The sequence below is a fragment of the Sabethes cyaneus genome, chromosome 3 (assembly GCF_943734655.1).
Source record: "Sabethes cyaneus chromosome 3, idSabCyanKW18_F2, whole genome shotgun sequence".
Taxonomy (NCBI): domain Eukaryota; kingdom Metazoa; phylum Arthropoda; class Insecta; order Diptera; family Culicidae; genus Sabethes; species Sabethes cyaneus.
The window spans coordinates 51,627,085-51,650,989 of record NC_071355.1 but is presented as its reverse complement, the minus strand read 5'-3'; the positions used below and the strand labels follow the sequence as shown (position 1 = coordinate 51,650,989).

Sequence of the window (23,905 nt, the reverse complement as noted above, 5' to 3'; positions counted from 1 at the left end):
CTTCAAACATACCATGCAATCAACGATGATGCTGTGCAATAGTGTGTCGTCAATTGACCGTTGCAAAAAAAGTTCAAACTGTGATTTCCCAAAAATCAAGGTTTCTCCATGCTCCAGGCTTATTAGGTAAGCCACCGATCAATTTAGCTTGGGGTTAACTTGGCTCAAATCCCTTTGCGTTAAGCTACTCCCAGCTGACGGACAACATACTTCCAGTAGTAGAGCTCTTGCTTCTGCCGCGCAGAAGACAGATTGAGTTTTAAAGTATTACAACCACTTTTTCATAAAATAACTTTCCTAAATAAAATTATACCAAAGCGTACTAAGTAAACATAGGATGTTTTATTTAATTTTTATCTTCTTTTACGAGGTAATAACAAGACGAACTTAGCGCGTCCGTTGAATGTCCTCCAAAGTGAAAGACTTTTATGTGTCTGTCGCCTCCCTAAGTCGTTAAACAGAGAGAAACTACAAGACTGGTTAATCTACTTTAACGTCCAATAACGATAACAACAGCGCTACTGCTGACGGTCTATTGTAAAGTAATCAAACGTCACAAATTTACGGCACAATTGGATTAAAACCATTCCAGCGTTCATGTAGCTGCCTAAAACCGGGGAATATGTTCACCCCTCCCAAGAGTGCATTTTACCCCACCTAACCGCAATAACAACAAATGCTTGCAACTTAACTTGTTTAGTCTGTTCGGCTTTTCCTGTGTATACATATAGTAGCATCACCGCCCAGCTCAGTACGAAGATAGTAGACCAACGCAGCAGCAGCAGCCCAGCAGAAGAGAAAACACAAGAAGATGTTCGAAAAAGTTGTCTGAAAGTTATTCAATTACCTCTAGATGAAAAGTGTTCGATTACATAGCTTCGACCGCAATCGACGACGGCCGGCGGTGCGACGAAGCGATATAGTTGGATTATGACACTGATAAAGAGGAGAGCACTTTGGAAGAAGTGAGCTGCCGCTGCTTGCTGGAAAGTTGATCCCCTTTCTGGGGCCGGGGTTGTGCAACCCGATTTGATCGTTTAACCTTCCACATGTGACCCGCGATGTACGAGGTGTAGCGATAGTTGCAGTTCTTAGATTAATTTCATAGTTTTCTAGGTCCCTCGCGTTCCATATGAAATACCTTCTTTTATCGCCTCGTTGAAATTGGGTTAGGTGTTAAGAATACCGGCGTATTTAAGTTATCAGATTTGTAGTTTATTATTTAATGATATTCTAACGTCATCAAGTTGTCCGATCAGAAACTGTTAGTAAGTAGTAAGACTTTTTCAATTTTATATGTTTCTGCTAAATTATTTTTCTAATTTTGAATCGATTTGGTTTGAACTTAGGTCCCAAAAACTAGATTTTTTGTGTTTGTAGAGATAAACTGTTTTAATAGGTAGTGTTTCGCCTGCAACTTGATGAAAACTCCCAGACGCATCACGTTCAATACCTTCCGCCTCACCTTTAGATTAATTAAATAGTGCACACCAGCAATTTGCTCTACGGATTTCACATGCGAGTAACGTGTGCTGTATTTACATCAGTCAGTCATTGCATAATTCCCGATGCCCAATGATTCAACAAATGGCATGTTTAATTTATGTAACACTTCCTACTACTCTGCAAGAATTACCAATTTTCATTTCGAACGTGTTCTGCATACAACACGGCCCACTACTTTAACTGCGCCACTTTCACCTAAAAGGGAACGACAATTTTATGCATGTCCAAAGCATTTTATGGCCCAAACAATTTCCACCGCAGTTGTTATCCATTTAGTTGTCGCATAGCAAAGCGAGCCGGGTACAAAAGTTACGTGTAACAACTGCAGTTTCGATGCAACTCATGTAATGATAGTCATCAACCCACTCCATGACAGCACTCGAATTTTTTATCTTCCAAATACTCGAACGAATATTAACGAAACGCTACTTTTGTACCTTTTACGGAAGAGCAAGCAATAAGCATAAAACTAACTGACCCGAACTATGTAGCTCGTGCCACTCGTCAGGTCACTCAGTAGATTGGTACGTACGTACCACTCATGAAGTGAAGCTCACAAATGAATTTCACTGTACAAGTGCATGAAGTATCTCATCTAAGCGAGTTCCACTCTGTTCGTTCGAATCGTTGATTCGTTGTAAAACGAAAACCAACCCAACTAGGTAGGTTGACGTCTAGCTGGAATAGGACAAAACGGATTTTAATTAGCGATGGTCCGCGGGTGGTAGGGTACAGCCTCATCCCATGAAATACTGCCGAAAGTGCAGTTTATGGCAAATGCTGTCATCTGCTACTATTTGGTTTTATGAAATCAAATGTAATTTCATGATATGTTCAATAATAATGCTTCTATTGTCAACAGCATTATATTGAAATTGAACCCGCCCAGATGTCACCGACAAGCATAATAAATTCGCCGAACGGTCAACAGTTGAACACAGCCAATTTGTTTGCCATACCTCTGATTTATTCAATTCTCCGAATTTAGCAAGGTTTCTGGCCGATTAACAACTGAGTCATGTTTCAATATTTCATTAATATTCATGATTTATTATATATGGTAGTGAAGTGGAGGGCGTGTTCAGATTTTTGTGATAGAATCGAGCCGAAGTCTGACCTGCTGCTCTATGTTAGGTTAAACCGGAATACAATTTGGCTTAAAAATTTATTACAACATAGGTTATACCAAATAGGTAACAGTGTTTTGTTACTTTACTATTTTAATCGGCATCAGGAATGATTAATTTCTTTAGTTTATCTGTTTAACATTCTCCCCCTATGTTTATATTTGTATTTTCGAATATTTTTGAAAAAAAATTGAAAAGAAAGCTGGTTATCAAACTTCCTGATGGACAAACTGGCCACTGGCGCAAGTGAATAAGAACGTGAGGTTGAGAGTTGTTGGTTCAGGTCCCACCTATCCAGTCAATTATTTTTCAGAATTTGCATATCATTCAATTTTCGTTCTTCACAAACATGCGTTTAGTTCCCCATAAAAAAAGTAAAAAAATAACTTGAGTAGTACAAGTTAAAAAAAAACACGAGTTTGGTCAATTTCATAGGAACAGAGCCTTTCTCCGAAAACCCGCGCCGAGAATCGCGGCTAACACGCTGACAGCGTCACTCGCAGTACCTTGCAAGTCGTAAGGGCCTGCACAGTGTCGTCGTCCTGAAAGTAAAAACAAGTTAGATTATAACTTTTCGGTCGGTGGTATCTACAGTAAAAGGAGGAAGAAGCACTATTTGTGTGTCTAAAAATAACCCAAAACCAGGTATGTCACTACATTAATAAGGGGGGTTGCGCAGTCTCCTTTTGTCCAGCGCCTCTATGGTTCAAAGGTACACGGGTACCAGCGAACCACACGCCCTGGCGGGTGTTGTGGGTTCAAATCCCGTTATAATCTCTGATTATAGCTTGGTTCGACCCATGCACCTTTCAGCATTGGACCAAAGGTAGGAGTTTAAATAAATATTAATAATAATGCCTGACCGCATTTCAAGGTCAAAGACTAAAAAACACGAGTTTGGTCAATACCCTTTTTTGTTTCCTAGTCACTCGTGCATCACGAGCGTGTTTCGTCTCTTAAATTCCCATATGCAAGAACCAAAGCCCTTTTCTCTCATTCGACCGTCACTCCCCAAGTAGCAGTTTGAGTTTTATTGCACTCTTATTGCGGTTTTTATGATTGAAGTAATATACATAATATACATAAGAGTGTAAAAAACCCAATTTTTAAGGGGAAAATTTTTCATAAAAGAATACAGGGTGCGTGGCAAATTTTTGCAGTAGATGACATGTTTTAGAAAATTAAAACCAGTTAGTCATATATGCGTAGAATGTTTTGTGGTTTTGTGGTTCTTTTTCAATGACAATTCCGAAAGCTTTCGGAAACTGCCGCATGCACGTTTTACCATGTTTCGATCCATAGACGTCATCACCTCGATGATCTTAGCTTTGAGCGACCTAATCGTGGCGCTCGACGACGCCCCACACAAAATAATTCAAAGGATTGGTGTCGGGACTGCTTCCGGCCTTCTCCCAAAACTCCGGAACATTTTCAGAAAGCCATTTTTGTGTATGGTTGGCATTATGAGCAGGTGCTCCGTCTTGTTGGAAGATGAAATGTCGGCCAGCAGCAACCTCCTTCATTCAAGGGACAACAACATCCTTCAGAACCTTCAGGTACACATCGGCTGTTACCTTTAGTCCTTGTTCAAAGAAATACGAAGGCATTAAATCCCCCTCGCTGGATTCTACGCCTAGAACCATCACATGGATCGAAATCTTTGTTGACATGACGATAGAAACATGACTACGATCTAGTGCAAGCCACCTGTCATTCTTCCGATTCACCTGTTGATTCTGTTTAAGTTTTTTTTCATCAGAGAAAATCGTAGCATTCATAAATTGACCTCTGCGGAGCACATATGACTTATAACCAAGGTTTTTGGCCATTTCTCGCATGATTGAGAAGTCCGAACACCCGATTTCCCATTGACCTCATTGACCTCACTGGATTCTTTTTAATTATTCTTTCCACTTTTTTACCTTGTTCAGTTCGGCATTTGTATGCTTTCCGGGTAGGTGTGTAGGATAGCTTATCACTTTCCCAAGCCTTCATTATATAGTACACTGTTTTTTCCAACACTTTTACCGACCAAACATCTTTTTATGCTTACTCCGGAGCACAATAAAACGATGACCGATTATTTTCTTGTTTCGACATCTTTCAGTTTATTCAACACAGATTGTTTACATCTAACGCCCAACAGTATAAACTATTCAGTGCTTCCAGATATATCTGAATATTGTCATCGTTCCCAAATATTAATTTACAACAGAAGTAACCCTCAAACAATCACGCATCTTTTATGGGACATTCCAATCCTTTCGTTAAAAGCGCCTCTTTGACGAATATGGAGACGTTCCCAACCAACAATAAATTTGAAACAGCTTGCGACGAATGGATGGGAGAGCGAATGTTATGTCTGTTTGTCTGTGGTTTCGCTATGATGAAAAAATATTTTTAATTGTCATGTTAGAACCAGGGATGCCACATATAATTCTGGGTTTTTTTTTGTTGGAATAATCTGGCCATGTGTACAGCGAGGAAAAATATCTGTGCAAAAATCTGTCTAATGCAAAACAATGAGAGTGAAAGAGATGGAGAGTCATGTGGTTGACTATTTCCGTCTCTTTCACTCTTATGCAAAAACTCAAAAATCTGTTAAATCTGTGTAATTAGTGAAAATCTGTATTCTATGCATACAGATTCTGTACAGGCGATTTCTTTCAAATATCTATTAAACACAGACTAATCTGTGCATGTGGCAACCCTGGTTAGAACATAGATTTTCCGACTTTTTAGACGTTTCCACCTGCGTAAAAAATGTTGCCAAAAATATTTTCCAACTGATATTTTTTCTGATATCCGAGAAAATTTCTTTGCATTGTTATAAAAAAAGGTTTCCAAGCAGCGATTTAGGTTTTATTACGTTCCTCTAGTGCTAGCGGTTTTCATGACCAATTCCATTTCCCTAAAACTGCTAATAAAATTAGGAGCTCCACAATAACATTTTGATGACCTTCAGAACAAGTGAATGGGTCATTTGAGCTTTGTTTGCCGATTAATGCATGAATATTATACTAATTGATGGTTGAAATTGTTGCTAAAAAGTAGCGCTAATAATTTGATCAATCATTAGGTGATATTTAAACGGAAATTAACAGCTATAGCTAAAATGACCCACAATTGTGTGTGACCCATGATTGTGAACTGACTGTAGCAGCAATAAATCCTTTTAGTCAGGGTGTTACCTTATTAATAGCACTATAAAACTAACAGATTTATTGCGGTTTGACAAGTGACTGCAATAAGATCAATTTTGTGTTGGTATGGTACGTAATTTTTGTATTGCTTCGTCCCACTTTTAGGAAGTTTATAAGAGATGCAGCCAACTAATTTTATCGTGGTAATATAAACAACTACAATAAAATTTTACTTTATTAACAGTTTTATTATGATTTTATAGCCAGTTATACTTGTGTGTTGGTGTGTATCATCTTGGTACTGCATAATACCGCAATAAAACCTTTATGAAATTCAAGTAAAACCAAGTGACTTTAGAATTGTTACTTGGGATTTGAGTTGAAAGATATTGTTAAAGTCAGTAGATTCATCAGTAGATGATCTTCTCCAGTATTTTTAATAAAACGCAAAGAAATTGGTCGCATCTTTTTCTTTTGTATTCAAACTAAACTTTTTCTTTATGGGTATGAATGGGTATTTTCTTTATGGGTATAAATATGCGTTATAGACTCAGTTAAAATAGGCTGGATGGTCCTAACGAATGTCACTAGTAACATGTCGTAACATATTTCATCCGACAGCATTAAAATCAGTGTTGCGAAGCACGCCTCGTATGGTCTAATATACTCACGATCTCGTTCTAACGAACAGATTGGCATGAGCATCTTTTATGCACTACGACGAGCTTTTGTGAGTCTGTATTTAGCTATCAGCCACAGTCGTCGATCTCGCTCATCAATGCAACCTGAGCAGTTGATACCAATCGCCCGTGAGGTCCGCAAAACTACCGTAAGCATGTGTAAGCGAGCTGAAGATGAAGAGGAAAAGAAAGACGGAAACTAGATGTGAGACTATCTAATGTAGGGGGTTGTGTGGTAATAGTTTAATCACCAAAGCAATCGGGCGCCAGCCAGTATGGATTGAAGTCCCACTTACCAATAAAACTACCCAATATATTTTTTGGCTCATATCCAATATTTTTTTGAAACGATGGTTCTACAATTGATGAAGGGACGGTAGGGGAAAGAAATAAAAATTTTTGGTGAAAGAAGGGAAGAGCGGAAAGGAAGGGGGAGGATTTTGGTTGCTACGCTTAACAAGTAGTCATTTTGACTCCTACCTTTTGTCCAATGCTGGAAGATGCATGAGTCGAACCAAGCTATAATCTGAGATTCTAACCGGATTCGAACTCACAACACCCGCCAGGGCATGTGGTTCGCTGGTACTTGTACCTTTGAACCATAGAGGCGCTGGACAAAAGGAGACTGCAAAATCCACTCATCAAGATAGCGACGCGTTTGGTCGGTCACGTGCAGTACCTTGCAAGTCGTAAGGGCCTGCATAGTGTCGTCGTCCTGCCAGTAAAATCCAGTTAGATTTAAACTTCTCGCTCGATGGTAATCTGCAATAGACCGACGTAAGAAGAGGCACAATTTGTGTCTATAACCCAACCAAACGCGTCGCTATCCGGTCTTCCCTTCCTTCACTAAAAATTTTCATTTCTTTCCCCTACCGTCCCTTCATCAATTGTAGAATCATCGTTTCAAAAAAATATTAATATATATGTATGACCGCATTTTGTGAAGAAGTTGTAGTATCGTATTATTTAGTTTGAGTTACGTTATGTAGTATTTTCAAGCACCATATATCATTTCACACACATTCCCGTCATTCGGGCGCACTGCCTAACTTGTCAAATTAGTACACGCCAAAATAGTTCTTTATGTATGTGTCCTATATGAAAGATTATTGTAACCGACTTGATAGGACATGAAAGATCATTCGACATTGTAGGGTGTTTTATGTATTTTGGACAGGCGTTACGCTCACGCTATATTGGTTATTTACGGCAAAATCAAATGGAAATGTCCAAAACAGCGCACGCGTAACGCCTGTCCAAAATACCTAAATCACCCTACCGTTGTTGGAAGCGGACGCAATAAAATTAGTTTGCATGATGAAAGTGTTTCCGTTGCTTAATTTTCCGTCCTCCATAGCGTTTAATTTTGCTCCACAAAATGAAGCAAAATCTATAGCCATACATTCTAGTGGGCGATCTGCTAGCTTCGTGAGCGGGTTGCGTAGAAAGACGCTACGAAGCTGTACGCTTGCGAGTATGTAGGTAGCATAATGTATGCACACAGCACCAGTAGTTGTTTGTTGTACGCTTACGTCAATGGAGTAACTACTCGCTCGCGTGAGAGTGGTTTTGTATCTTTGATTCTCGATCGATTTGCAACAATAATTAGATTTTATGGACTACATTTGATAAAATTTCTTCGATTTAAAATTACTTGAAACCGAAGATTGAAGTATCATTTATGAGAAAATTAGTGGAATTCAGTGTACCTCTCGTTAGGACAGGCGCAATAGTTTGCGAGAGATGAGGTTGGCCGAATTTGAAAATTATCGTTCAGACAAATGTTTTATACATCGGAAACCCACATTCTTTTATATTCCCCCTATACTGAATCGTAAAATGAATGGAAAATTTGAGGAAACATTCTGAGATGTTCTAGTACAAGAAAATTTAAAGAAAAAGATCGATTGTTTGAAAGTCGTTAGACCGTACGCTCCTATTAAGGGACTCTATTGCTGTTCGGTTTAGAATTGACATTTGTCGTACATTATAGACATTTTGTATAAGCATGATGAAATCTGAATCACCAACGTGAATTTTATAGCTAGAATTTGGCTAGTAACGAACAAAACTATTGGCTATAAAATCGAACAACCACTTTGTTTTAATAATACTAAAACCGTAGACGCAATGTTATTTGTGACTGTAATTTTTGCAGAAGTGAAACGTGCAAGCTTGTGGGCATATGTAGAACGAGTTTTATGATCTACTAGCATATGAATGTTTCGTAAAACTACTGCCAATGTATTGAAAAGCATCGTATTATGTTCACATTTGTAGGGTTACCTACTTGATAAAATCTCACATAACTGAATAATTTCTATTTATCAACCCCATTGCTTTTTGCAGTTCTGCTCTTCTATATCATAATAATTAGTGATTCGATAACAAGCTCTATCGATTCGAATGGTACAAATCACACATTGTTCAACAATTCATTCGTTATCAGTAGTGCAGTGTAAGAACTCTGGTAGGAGCTCAAGCGAACACAGCCATGTAAGTGCCTCCGGCAACCTTCCAGCAACACCTTCGCTTTGTTACGTGAGCTATTGTTTGTTTGGTTCCACATTCGGATTAACATTTTATGCGCTTCATCATACAACTCCTGTCAGTGGTTACGACGAGTACGACGCTTCTTGGGCGGTTGCGGCTTGACGTGGCTGCAATAAATTTCTCATCGTATCCGTACGTGCTCGGTACACGCTAGGATGATTCGATATCCACTATCAGTGCTCTGTTCGTGATTATTGAACAACTACTGAAATATTTCAGATACCACACTATACGGTCTCAACATTAGCATGATTGTGTGTTTGGTCGAGATTTTTTTTGACAAATGTTTATGTTTTCCATGCAACATGCTATCATTGAAACATTGAACCATACTAATAGCCGTAATCCGGGGCTTCGGTGTGACCGACAGGGTGAAAGCAACACTTTTCACATCTAACGATGCCACGATGTAACCATCGATAGGTTTAGATGAGGCAAAAACTGGCAAATTATCGGTTAGTGGTATTTAACCTATCCCTGTGAAGTAACTAAAACTAGTGGTGGTGCAAACTAAATCTGTAAGTTCAATATAGGGCTTCAGTAGGTTTCGTGGTAATTGCAAGCCAATAGAGATAGCAACGCTAGCCAACGTGAAACGAAGGAGTAGGTTATCAAAGCTCGAAGCAGTTGTTTTAGTTTTTTCCGCATAAGCCGAACAGACGGCGAAGATTGGGTTACATGGAAGTAGGTAATCCTCTTAGTGCTGTATGTGATCAAATAGTGATAGGTGAATGTCTATCTATTGCTAGCGATCTGCGAGCAGCAAGACCTTTTAACTTTTCGAACAATAATCTTTTACTTAATAATTTGTTGGACACATAACAACTGCAAACTTTAACACGCAATGTTTTCTAACGAAACAGTAAATTCGTTGTTACGTTACCCTGATACTAATCCTCGCCAAACTGCATAGTTACCTCATAATTCATCAGCAACTTCATAACACACTACTGGATTCATTTAGACAATTAATCCCATCCTCGATCGCAAAATTATAACTCAATAGTTTCACAGAAAAATGGACACAGGCAGTGAGAGGACAGCACACATTGTACACTGGCGGCGACGCGAGCGACGCCTGCAGTGAGCCCGAAATGCACAATTAATACAAATTGCAGTTTCTAATGTATATGACATTTCCGAAAACTATGTCGAACGGCCGTGATGGACCCGTGGACGTGTGTGGGGAACACACCGCCAATTTCGGCTTGATTTATCTCGAGCCGATGATGCGATGGTGCTGCCTCAACCGAGCGATTCGGATCGCGTTTAATTCCAGCTGTTACGCGAAAACAATTTCACCCGCTCTCACTCACTGTCTGGCCGCATAAAAGCAGCTGGAAACCGTGCAAGGAAAAAAACACTATAGTCGATGGCGCGGCGCATTTGTTTGTTGTATGCATGCGGAATCGGCAAACAAAGATTAAATTTTTGCAACACAGGAAAATTTCCAAACTGTAATAACATGAAACGCCATCGTCGGCCCGCCGCGGTGCAGACCCGTCGTCGTGCGCGATTGAAGGAAGCGCTCCGCACGAATTCGAACGTCTCGAAGCGTCTCGCTAGTTTGTGGTTTGGCGCTGGCGCTGCTGTTGTTTAACGGCATTTCGGCATTACATCAGACTTTTATCGAAAGTTGCAGTCGCGGCTAATGAAATATAAAAAGTCAGAGAAGCGATGCATTGTAAAGAGTGAAACATAATTAGGATGAGTTATCAGTTACTACTGATAGGCTGCACAATTACGGCGAGAAAAACCTTGTTGAGGCTCATTAATATTTCGAGTCTGGGTCAGCTCAATAAGCTTCCTTTGAAGTTTCAGTTAAATTGGTTATTCAGGACAATCGGTTCAATATCATGGCATCGCTAAAACTTAAATATCGCCATCTAAATATTCAACCCGAAACAGGTCAGAATTACCCCACAAAACCGAACAAATCTTTAACTTTGAAATGCTATTTCATCAACGCACAAAGCTTAAATACTTGGTATAATATTTTCTATTAAACTATGTCTATTGGCCTTCGTAATAGTGTTACTGATGGAAGTTGCGATTCGTTTTTGTTTTGTAGCGAGAAGTATTAAATAGAGTATGTTGCTACATCGTCGTAATTGCCTATTCCCGTCCTATCCAACACAAATTTTTAAAAATATCAGCATTTTTATGACACAATGCAAAACTAGTCCTTCCCTAATATCATACGCGATCAATCAAAGTGAGCTGAAATCTATTTAAATGCTTTTTATCATTAAAGAAGTCCTACCAGCCAAATTTCCTACGTTTTTTTCGTGCGACGAAGAAGACAATGTCGACTAATCGTTTTAATTTCCGTCATACATAAATGAAAATAACTCACGCAAGGCATTGTCGTTATTGTAAAGCCAGGAAAACTTGCCTGACCTGCAGAAATTTTGCAGAATAACATTTGTCATGCCGTCTTACACAAATACATGCGCGTTAACTTCGTAAACATTGTTGTGATTTTTAGTTCGAACGATGACAAATTTTGATGGATAGATTTTAAAACGGTACGACGAATTTTAGAAATAAAGTCAGCTGCGTAATTTCAATTCTGCCTATAAGATGCTCTCTTGTATCCAGTTTTGTAGATCACTGTGTCCTTCGTCGGCCACTACCCAGCTGGTTTTCGTCAGGAAGACTCCAATAGAATAAGCCAGATGTATATCCTGCATCAGTTGATAAGTTCCGGGAGTACAACATGCAAACTCATCATCTGTTTGTTTGTGGACCTTAAGGCGGCGTACGATTCAGTCAAATCAAATGAGATATGACAGATAATGCTAAAATATGGTTTTCTGACGAAACTAGTTTAGCTCATTAGTGCGACGCTGGATGGGCCAAATCACGCGTCAGAATAGCGGTTGAGGCCTCAGACGCTTTTTTGACGTTGGATCAACATTGCCAACAAGCAGCGAGATTGGGATTGGGACTTACCATTAACACCGTCAAAACGAAGTACATGGTTACTGACAGAAATTGTGGGAGTCAAATGATGTTGGTCCCGAGGTGCAGCTGGATGGGAGACCATATGGTCGGTGTTAAATCAGACGGGACCGAGTCGCAAAATTTTAAAAAATAAGTTAATGACAGCAAACGATTAAGAATTTCGTAAGCTACATTTTGCTCTAATCAGATCATACAAATGTTGCCAGAGATATGAAATGATTTCGAGCGTTTGCTAGCTTTGAACTACACAGCAGCAGCAAACTTTGACTTCGTTTTTCTCGAAATCAGATTTTTGTCACTTGGTTCGGTCTGACTTAACACCGATCATATAAAATAGTTTGATATGCGTTGATAGGCTCGTGACATGTGACAACAATGTAAGCCGCGAAATAAAACGACGTATGGCGTAAACGACGCGAATCGGGTTTTCTGCGGAACGGATTACATAGCCAGCGGCAGTGCCGTAGTTTGCAAATTGCAAAGCTATAGAAAAACGACAAAAACGGTAAAAGCTGCAGAAAAACTACTGAAAATGCCAAAAACAGACGTTAAAAACGACAAAAGTGCTATGAAAAGGTTTTCTTCTTCTTCAGCAGCATAGAGCCGGGGTGGCTCATGCTGTATCAAGCACTCTTCTCCATTCAACTCGGTCTTGGGCCACTCGTCTCCAATTTCCTAGTCGTCTCAGAAGTCGCAAATCGCTTTCGACCTGGTCGAGCCATCGTGCACGTTGGGCCCCCCTGTTCCTGGTGCCGGTGGGGTTGTTGAAGAGGACTATTTTCGTCGCACTGTCGTCCGGCATCCTTACGACGTGTCCGGCCCACCGTGGCCTGCTAACTTTCGCTAGATGTACGATGGGAGTCTCCCTAAGCAGTGCATGTAGCTCGTGATTTATACGCCTCGGCCACTCTCCGCTTTCAGTTTGTACTCCGCCAAATATCGTCCGCTGCACTTTCCGCTCAAACACGGCAAGGGCGCGTATGTCCTCCCTGAACAGCGTCACGGCTTCAAGTCCATAAAGAATAATAAGAGTTTTGTACATGGTTAACTTCGTGCGGCGGCGTACGCTTCCTGATCGTAGCGTTTTACGAAGAGAAAAGTAGGCCCGATTTCCCGCTTGGTATCTAAAAGATTATGAAAAGATGACAAAAGACGACGAATACGAAGAAAACAGAGATGACATAGAGACGGTAATAGCGCGTCTAAGAGATATAAAGGAAATGACGACACAAGAACGACGAAAAAGCAACAAATAGACGACAAAAGGACGACTTAGAGGCGGCGAAAGGACAGTGAAAAGACGAAGAAAAGATTACGAAAAGTTCTGGCAAGTAGGCAAAGAGACGATGAAAAAAAAGACGACAAATACTAAAAATAGATACCGAAAAAACACCAAAGAAGTAACAAAAATTCAAAAAAAACAACAGAAAATGATTAAAAGACTATTTAAATAAATGAAACAGAAAAGCCGATGAAAAGATCGCAAAACAATGATAAAAATGGGAATATCTCGGTGTAATGACTAGTTTTAACGCCCCTTATGCTGAAGACCCGGGTACAAATCCCAACCCCGCAGAAGGCACGAATGACCCAAGCTGCAACGGAACATCAAACATGTGCTGCAAGCTGCCGACTCACAGTTGAGTTCACGATTCCAAGTTTTTTCGGATGTCCCGATAAGATAATTGAGGAATCTGCCAGGTGCTTGTGCAAAATCAATTCGCGACGTCGCTTTTCGGGCGACGCCATTTTTTATAATTTTCGAAAAACTGACAGCGATAAATATACACTCTAAACTACTTCTACTAAAAATATCTATTGGGTAATTTTCTACAGCGTTTTTCCGTGATGCAATTCGATGTGGGACACCCTTTATATATAGATGTGCATTTCGGTCATACGGACGTACAAATGGAACTTGTGATGAGTCTGTTTTCGAATAATTTTCGACCGTGTGATATTTTAAAGAAGTTGAAACTCCTCGGAATAAACGAAAGCTTCATCTTTCGTACCATTACGCGTTACAAGGAAGCCGGTTCTTGGTAAATACTCTCCAAACCTGACCGTAAGCGCAATGTAAGGACATTGGAAGCCATCAAACGGGTAAATAAGGGAGCGAATTCGATGAAATGGGAATTTCGCAGTCAACCATGAAGAGATGATCTTTGATTGATTCCGTGCAAAAAACAACAGGTGCACGGTTTAACTGGAAAGCAGACGGTTGCAAAAGTCGAAAGATGTCGAAAACTACTACCGTGCCGGTGATTATGAAATTCTGTTTTCGGACAAAAAAATTTACCTGCTACAGGATCACCACAACCAACAAAATGGTCGGTATTTGCAGCAATATCAGCTTTTTGATATTCCTCGGGACAAACTGGCTGTTCAAAGCTTCCAGAATGTTTCCAGAGTGATGGTATGGGGATGTTTGTCCGAAAATTTTAAGATTCTATAACTGTTCATTGAACCTGCTGTTAAAAGCAACACTAAATATTACATCAATAATGTTTTAAAGAAATATTTACTTCACATCGTCGAAAACACTACAAGAATACACCATACTGCTTCCAACAGGATTCTGCACCGTCTCACTAGGCGAAAGCTGCACAGGTTTGGTGTATGAATAATTTTCTGAATTTTATTTCTTCGAAAGAGTGGCCTGCCCCTTCGCCTGATTTGGATCCTCTCGATTTCTATGTATGGCGTTATATGCTAGGCAAACTAGGGAGTACCAAAGGATTGACTGTGGATACTTTCAAGCAACGTTTGGAGTAGATATAGGATGAAACGCCCCAGGATATCGCGCGTGCCAGCTGTAACACGTTTCAACAACGTTTGTGACTGGTAATTTAAGCAAAGGAAAAAAGATTTGAATAGAACTAATTTAAAATAAATGTTGGATGGATTTACTTTACACTAAATACACTTAAAATTAAAATTAATGCAGGCGACTTATTGTTGTGACCATTTACTTTACTGGCAGTTATTGCTACTCACCCTGTAGAATATACATGCTTTAAATATTCTAGATTATTATCACTAGAATGGTAATGCATGTTGTTATTATTTAAGCAACTTTATTGCATTGTTATAGTAAATAGTCAAGTTTCTTATTTTTCAATTGATTTTGGTTATTTTGAAAATATGTAACATTATTCTGACTCTCAACTCAAACAAATCAACTCTACGCGGTAGGATAACTGTTTGCAATCCGCCAACGCGAATGTACCATTAATCTCCTGCACACACAGCCCACGTTTGGTGTCCTGGTGGATAACTAAATCTGCAACTTTATGCTATTTGATTCGTAGCAGGGATTCTCTACTGTGTGTGCCTGGTTGGCACGACTCTGCGCATTTGCTGTATTTGCGTAATGTATTGGTAATAAATAGTGCTAAAGTTGAGTAACCGGCGTATGCAATACTATTTGGTAAATATTAGAAGCAAATTACTGTTTACAGGGGCAATTTAATTTTGATTCTAAATTATGTTTTATTCAAATAATCCCTTTGGGTGTGGTATTTCGATAATGACTGTACAATAAAATATGCCAAATTTTCGTCACATTTTGTTATTCATCAAAATTTAATATTGTTTATTACACAATTCTAACCGAAATGAAAATTTTTGTTTGAAAATTTTCCACCCTAAATTGAGCACCTCCATCAAACCGTGAAATAAATTACAGTCTGAAATCTAACCTTTTCATATCAAACTAAAATGCGCTCTACACTGTGAAATTTTCACTCTACTGGATCAACGTTTTTACTGTCGGCTATTCTAACAGTGCGTTGCGTTGTGGTGTGTATTTACGCTAGTCCCGATGTTTGTGCGGTCGATCCACCACTGCGTCCAGCGTCCGGCAAAGTCCATAATTGATGGCCCAGATTCAACTGCTCTGCTCTGCGCTCCGAACTGCTGCTCCGAAAGCAGTTCACGATAGGAGTGCTAACAACAACAATAACAAGTATGTACAAGTAAAACAAATCAGCAAAGTGTAACTGTAACCATCCGGTCCGCAATGAATGCCTCGCCAAAACTAATGCAATTACCACTGACTGGTACCACTCTACTGATAGTTGGGAGCAAGCTCCGGGTTGGGGAAGTGTGAAATGGTTTAATTCTTCAGTGGGTCGTGATTTGCCGTGGCGGTCGCTTGCTGGTATCAGTGTAAATAATTACTTTTGGGGGCTAGAACAATTATTGTTATTTATAATCCGAACCATAATTTTATATGTATCATTGAAATTAATTCATTAGAATACTTAAATGAATTTTCAGTGTAAATAATTGCTTTTTGGGGTTTGAGCGATTTTTACTATTCGTAAATTTCTACGTGCTTTTGATATTTGTTTTTTAGAAAATTTTAAACGAATTTTCTACCGTAATCACATTACGGTGTTAATTTTAATTTCATGTAATATGAACAATTGATCAAAATTTAGTTTATTTGTCTTTTTCCTCGCCATCAGCTTCAACTGGGGGTCCGCAAACATAGCAATAAACGATCGCGAGAAAAGAAACTCTCGAATAAACAAGTTTGCCAATCTTTTTCTCGTTCACTGCTGTCATGCATTTGTTTGTGCTAAATTTCTTTTTTAAAAGTGCCTCAGTCGCGAGCAGTTACGACTGTTTGGAGCGCATTTTTTACTCGACGTGAAATTAATGTCTGTTAAACAAGTATCTAGGACCCCCGTTTATCCATTGAAAATGGATCTCCTCCCGGCGAAGTTCACGTAATCGTATACGAATCGGCAAGCTAAATCTTGTCCTGTTAGCGGACATTCTACTGATTTTTGTTGCACACGGATAAAGCAATAACATTGAAGTGAATCCATTTGTACTGAAACTATGGCTGTTTCAGATTTTTATCAAAGTAAATAGCTGATTTTTTGTTGTTATCCGACGTTTCGGCCCCTTTTGAAGACCCTTCTCGAAGCCATTTTTTACTGTTCCATTCAATAATTTTTTTACTCTTGTCTATCTATATCAAATTAAAGCTTAGTTTCCACCACAGCACAATCGCCACTTTTTATTACTAAAGGTGATTCTAACCAGTACTCTTTTTTGTTCCAGGTAACTAAATCACAAAGGCTACAGCTGCATTATTTCAGTACTGTAAGTAAACACAAAAAAGTTCTGAGATTCTTAAGGAACAGAAACCCAGATATCCAAATATTCGTGGTAAATTATGGAATTTCACTATTCACATTATTATGACAAAATGGTTATACCTTGATTTTATACGGCTACGTTCGTTTTAAGTGCGTAACACTGCTAATCGAGTAAATCAAATCTTTAAATTACCATCGATGTACGCTTCATTGCAGCCAGAAACCATAGTTATGCATTACCGAATTGCTTGCACAATGTTGTGTAGGTACCAAGCATGATAAAAGACCATCATTCAGCAATTGGTCACGAACAATCACAACTGTAATTTAATTCCACACAAGTGGCTCAAACGAAACTCGCACGTCAAGCTGCGAATAATTATCATTTCCAGCCAACTCACCTACGAAATATGTGTGTATGTACTTTCAAATTGGTTTTCCGTTCCAGGCAATCATCATTTTTATTAAACCGGTTGCAAATTATATTCGACGTATGTCATCGCCCTCTGCATGGCGCCGCTACGCGGCATGGAAGTCCAACAAAATCGCCAACACTAACCCTGTTAGTGCCCGAAGCCCGTCTAAAATTATGACAAAATATTTACTCACCACGAGAACAAAAAACGGCAGAGAAATATCTGTAAATAAATGGCAAACACCCAAACCAAAAGAAGTAAAAAATAAGATATGTATTTAACAAAACTTGTAGCACGAGAGGGTTAAACCCTCCTATTTGACCGCGGATTATAGGCGGCGAACGAAAGTCGTATCATCATTTCGTCGTCGCAAAAATGACAACCGCTATAACGCATACCTTTACGCTTTCCATGTAATGTGTATCACCTCTCAGGACTGACGCAGTTATAACTTCTTCTTTGCTAAAGATTATTATAATTTAATTTTTTGCTTTTTTTCAACTTCCTCACCCGTCGGTTCGTCATAGCATGAGGCAACTTGATATTCTCGGCAGTTTGAGGACACCCTTAATAACGTGCGGCAAAAGATTAGTTATAGTAAAGTGGCTCACGGCAGCCGCGACATTCACTTTATCATAGTCTCTATAATGTCAATGATCAAAGATAATGAAAAAATGAAAAACTGTAGTATTTATACAATAATAAATAACAAGCTCATTGAGCGGCACCTTTGTTCTGAACTTATCCCGTTAGCTATTGCGCAGTTAGTGCATCGAGAAAACTAATTTAAAAAAGAACTTTGAAAGGTCAAATATTCAATGAATAGAACTAGTGACAAGTTTACGCTGTTTCTTTTTTGTACCAATTGAAACGCCATGATTTTGAAATCACACTTCTTACACACAAATTCCATGTTTTTTTTGTGCTTCGCATTGATTTTGAGCCTGGGGGTCAATCCACGCTTCCCATGCCGAGGTGCTGCAGAAGTTATGAATGGCCCTCCCTGTTAAAGTTACTGTAATCAAACATTAAAAAATTTTATTGAGACGAGGAAACTTTGTCCCATTAAGCGGTAGCCTAAACAATATTCAGAAATTACGTTGGAACTATATTCATTCGCGACAAGATTTTTATATCAGTATAATATTTACTGAATATCGGCGTGTATTTTGGTCTTAATGAAACGCTACTGAATTTGAGTTATAGTCGCGAGAAATGATGAAGTTGCTGCGGCTAAATTGGGCCCATTTTCTATAGTGGTGCCTGTGTTTTTAAGTCCGACCGGCCGAAATAGCCTGCACAGGGATTAGATGTTTTTCAAAAACAGATCAAAAGAGAGACCGATGGATAACGTGACGGTATTGCCTAGATATCGGCTCATTGAAGATAACTAGTTTTGCAGTGACAACAGCTTGCTGCTGGCGCTAGTGTATCATTGAATCGTTCATATACATTAGCGCCAGAAGCAAGTGGTTGTCACTCAAATACTAGCAATATCAACACGATAGAAGAGTTTCAGGCGCAATTGCATCACATCTTGGTAGTAGTGTAAATGAAGCACCATATGCTGAAATTAAAAGCAAAATGCTGCAAGTTGCTAGTGAATGAAAATTGATTTATATTTTCATATCAGAGGGGAATTTTTGTGTTCTTCCGTGATAAAATGAAGTAGAATTGCTCTGTGAAAGCATATTCACAGCTGTTTAGTTTCTAGAATAAGTAAATGTGATCGTAATTGGGTGTTTTCCAAACCATCATCAAGTGCGGATAGGCGTATTCGATTGCTGCTGGGTTTTTCAGCCTGATTACGTGCCAGTGGAAAAACAGTGGTTTTGATGTTTATTGAATAAAATTTAGCAAATTACTTACATTTTTACGAAAATAATTAGACCATTACAAATATTTTAAAAGGTTTTTGTCCCTCAGGTGTTGGACCACTGCAGGGGGGGGGGGGGGCGAAAAAAAACAAAGAGAATTTTTTAATCGAGGGAAAAAAATATGGATTTTAGGCAATTTTACTTAAAGTTTAAACGAGAAAACCAAATCTATTCTTGCTTTTAATATATACGTTATTATTTTTCATGCAAAAATCTACGAAAAAAAAGACAAAAACGAAAGAAAACTTTTTTGGCCGATTTTCGGAAATTCCACTATTTGATTTCACATTTCTATTTCGTGCTAGAAGCGTAAACTCAACTCGTACACTCATTTTTCGAGTTTTTTAGGCTACAGAGCCCACGGACAATTGATTTTATAAAAAAAAATTAACTCATATCCTACAAATTATTTTTTTGCCCCCCGATTTTTCAACCCAATTTCCAAGGGGGAGGGTGACAAAAGCTTTAAAAATAATTTGCAATGGCCTTATAACACATTAAAGCTTATGAGTGCTACATTCGTTTCAGTATTGTTATATAGCGACAAAGTTTTTATTTGGAAAAGCGAAGCAAAAAAAGGTAATGTATGCCGAATTTAGAAGCAGGCTGGAAATACCCTCCCGTACGCTACTTACATTTAAAGTCATACATACTCTTCTCTACAACATCCCCGGATATACTGTAGCTTTTTCCTGTAGAGAATCTTCCAATGGTGGCTTGGCCGTCTATGTGAATAAAAATCTGAAACACAGAGTTGTAGTCAATGAGACGGTAAACGGATTACATCACATTCAGATTGAATTAAATATCAATAGTCACTTATTTGATATTCATGGAGTTTATCGGCCTCCTTCATTCGACTGTCATAGCTTTTTCGATATAATAGAGAATTGGTTTCAGTCAGTCTGTAATAATCGTTCGTTTTTCCTTGCGGGAGACGTCAATATACCAGTGAATTCTCTTGGCAATAACGTTGTGGTCACATATAAGAGGCTACTTGAGTCGTATGGACTGATATGTGCTAATACATTCACTACCCGCCCGAGCAGTGACAATATTCTGGATCATTTAGTATGTAAAATTGAAGATGCTTCGCGTGTACGTAATGATACTATTTTTACCGATGTAAGTGATCATTTCCAAATTGTGTCCACAGTAAATCTTGTCTCAAACAAAGAACCTTTATTAGTAGTTAAAACGCTTGTCAATCGTGTCAACCTGTCCAATGAATTCAATAGGTATATCAATGGTATAGGCCCAATAATTGATGCAGACCAATCTTTGCGAGAAATTATTGAAAAGTATAATACTCTTCTTGAACATAATACAAAAAGATTCACAAAGCATATTCCTATGAAAGATGATCGTTGTCCGTGGATGTCTTATGATTTATGGTTCCTAATTAGAATCAAACAAAATTACCTAAAAAAAGTGAAAAGAAACCCTAATGACTTACGCCTGAAAGAAATGTTAAAACATGTCAGCAAGAAAGTAGAATTAGGTGAAAAAAAGTTGCAAAAAACGGTATTATGACAATCTTCTCAGTGCTACCAGTCACTCGAAAATGTGGAAAAATATAAATTTACTGTTTGGAAGATCAAAGCAAAAATAAGATATAATGTTAATATCCGAAGGTTTGAGAGCAAAAAATGATCTTGAAACCTGTGAAATTTTTAATAGGTACTTCACATCAATTGGACAGAAGTTAGCTGATGATATTCCCAAGCCATCTAATCTAAATCCGTACAGCAACGTTCGACATGTAAATAATTCAATATTCTTACGACCTGCGACTGTTAATGAGGTAATTTTACTTATTAATGGTCTTAATGTTAAAAAAAGCTGTGGGCCGGATAACATTCCAGTTCACGCAATTAAAAACAACCCTTTACAGTTCGCAAAAATTCTCTGTGGAATGTTTAATATTATAATTTCTTCAGGAACTTACCCCAGCATATTGAAAATAGCTAAAGTTATTCCAATCCCTAAATCTGGTGACCTGTGTACTCCAAGTAATTATCGACCAATTTCTACACTGTCAGTTTTCAATAAAATTTTTGAAAAACTTTTAGTCACGCGGTTAGTAAGCTTTTTTGAAAACAATAATATTTTCTATTGCATGCAATACGGATTCAGAAGTGGATGTAGTACTACTACAGCAATTGTTGAATTGATAGATAACTTAACTCAAGAAATTGAAGCTAAAAATCTGGTAGCAGCTCTTTTCTTAGATTTGCAAAAGGCCTTCGATACTCTGAATCATGACATATTAATAAAAAAATTGGAATGCTATGGAATCAGAGGAGTAGCAAATGATTTAATTAAAAGTTACCTAACTGACAGAAAACAATTTGTTACTGTTAACGGTGTCAATAGTTCATCTCGTTTAGTTGGAAATGGTGTCCCTCAGGGTAGTAATATAGGGCCATTCCTATTTCTGGTATATGTTAACGATATCGCAAATCTTCGAGTAAAGGGTGTACCGAGGCTTTTTGCTGATGACACAGCGTTATTTTACTCCAGTGAAAATCATGTAACTGCAGTATCTGAAATGGAGTACGATCTGAAAATTCTTAATGATTACTTTTCAATCAATTTGCTTTCCCTAAATCTTTCAAAAACTAAATTTATGATTTTTCGTTCACCTAGGAAAAAATAAGTAACTTTAACAATCCAAAACTAGGGTCCTTTAGCATAGAAGAAGCTGCGGAATTTAAATATTTAGGCGTGGTGCTTGATGCTACTTTATCGTGGAGTAATCATATAAAGTTTTTGAAAAAGAAAGTCGCCGTTCTTTGTGGATACATGCGTCGGCTTAGTCCATTTGTAAATCGGAAAACACTATTAACTTACTATAACGCTTGCATTCACTCTAGCTTCCAATATTTAAACATAGTGTGGGGAAATGCCTGCAAGTCCAAAATAAAACCATTACAAGTGCTGCAAAACAGATGCATGAAAATTATCCTTGGTCTACCACACTTGCACCCAACTCAGACTATTTACTCGGACACGTCCCACAGCATTCTTCCAATTCGAGCATTATGCGATTTACAAACATACACGTTTATTCACAACATTCTGCATGATAACAACAGGCATCACAATCTTATAATCTCAATGACAAATCATTCACTAAACACCCGGCAAGCAAATCATTTGCTACGTACTAGAGCTCTGACTACTCTAGGTCAAAAGCGGATAACGTTTAAAGGACCGCAATTGTACAATTCTCTTCCCAGCGAGCTTAAATCAATTCAAAATAACAACACTTTCAAGTTCAGATTAAAAACATTTCTTAAGGAAAGAATAAATATGTTTTTATAACCGTTTTCAACTTCGATAAACTGTTTATATAATCTTGCTATCACTTATTTAAATGCCAGTAATTTATAGTTTAGTTTGAAAAATCTAATTTTTACTGCCAACTTCTCTTTGTTGAGGCCCTTCAAAGGATTACTAATCCACTGGGTACTCATTGTATTACTTATTGATTGTTTCACTGCTTTATGTATATTTGAAATTTGTTTTGGTAATAGTGTAATTTTGATAAGTCTTTACTCTTTTGCTTGTGTTTACTATTACCTTGGTGCCCGTCACCAGGGGGCTCTAATAAGAGCTTTTTGGTGGTGGGGGTGAGCGGTGGGTTAATTTAAATAAAAAAAAAATAAATAATAAGCCTACTAGAAAAATGCCTTCGACACCCTGCTAATTGGCCAGAACCTCAGCCATGCCGATGAAAAGATGAATAGCGGTATGTTCCTCAGCTTTTTCAGGCGGTGACCTCGTCCAGTGATCTCTTAGTATAATGATCACTAGTCCGGCCAGAAAACCACATCCTCTTTTGCGAATCAATTGCTGGCCTCGACTGACACTTCGGCATAAAATGTCCATTTTGACCAGGTGCTTCTTCACCGTTTGGCTAGTTGCTGAGGCCACCTTGCTCTCGATCTTCCGCTTCTGCTGCACCTTGCGGTCGCGCTGCACAGTCTTCCGTTCGACGCTGTCACCTTTCTCCAAGGAGAAGTTGTTGTAAATGCCACATCGGCTAATGGGTGGCAACTAAAATTTTGGAATTTTTTCGAGGCCCTTATGCACAACAATAAACGAACTCGAAGAGAAATGAGAGTGTGTATGTGCTAGCTCTCTCTCCTCTTTCTGTCAATATTTTTGGTTTTGTTTATGCTTGCCAAGTTTTGCTCAAAATAACGTCAAAATAAGAAGAATTTCGCAAGTGCGTTGTACACTTCTACGAATTGCACAAACATCTCGACAAAAAGTATACACTGGAAAATTTTAAAATCAAAGTGTTGTGACTTGGACTATTTACTATATCCGACTTGCAAGCAGGGTAGGACTTCGTTCTCGCCAACGCCAACGGGATGCCGCAGAAAAGGTCAACTGTTCCCAACAGTATATCTGCAAAACATTGAAAAGAGTCGGAAAAGAGCCGAAAAAAGACAAGAGCCCCGCAATACACTGAGGGACAGATTTCGACACTGAAATCCTAATGCCGCTAGTT

General features: G+C 38.5%; 1 protein-coding gene across 9 annotated transcripts in view; it reads left to right on the top strand.

Moving 5' to 3' along the window:
* Nucleotides 1-23,905, top strand: part of LOC128744122 (serine-rich adhesin for platelets) — a 139,300-nt gene that overhangs the window by 86,018 nt on the left and 29,377 nt on the right. The gene's annotated exons all lie outside the window — the stretch shown is intronic.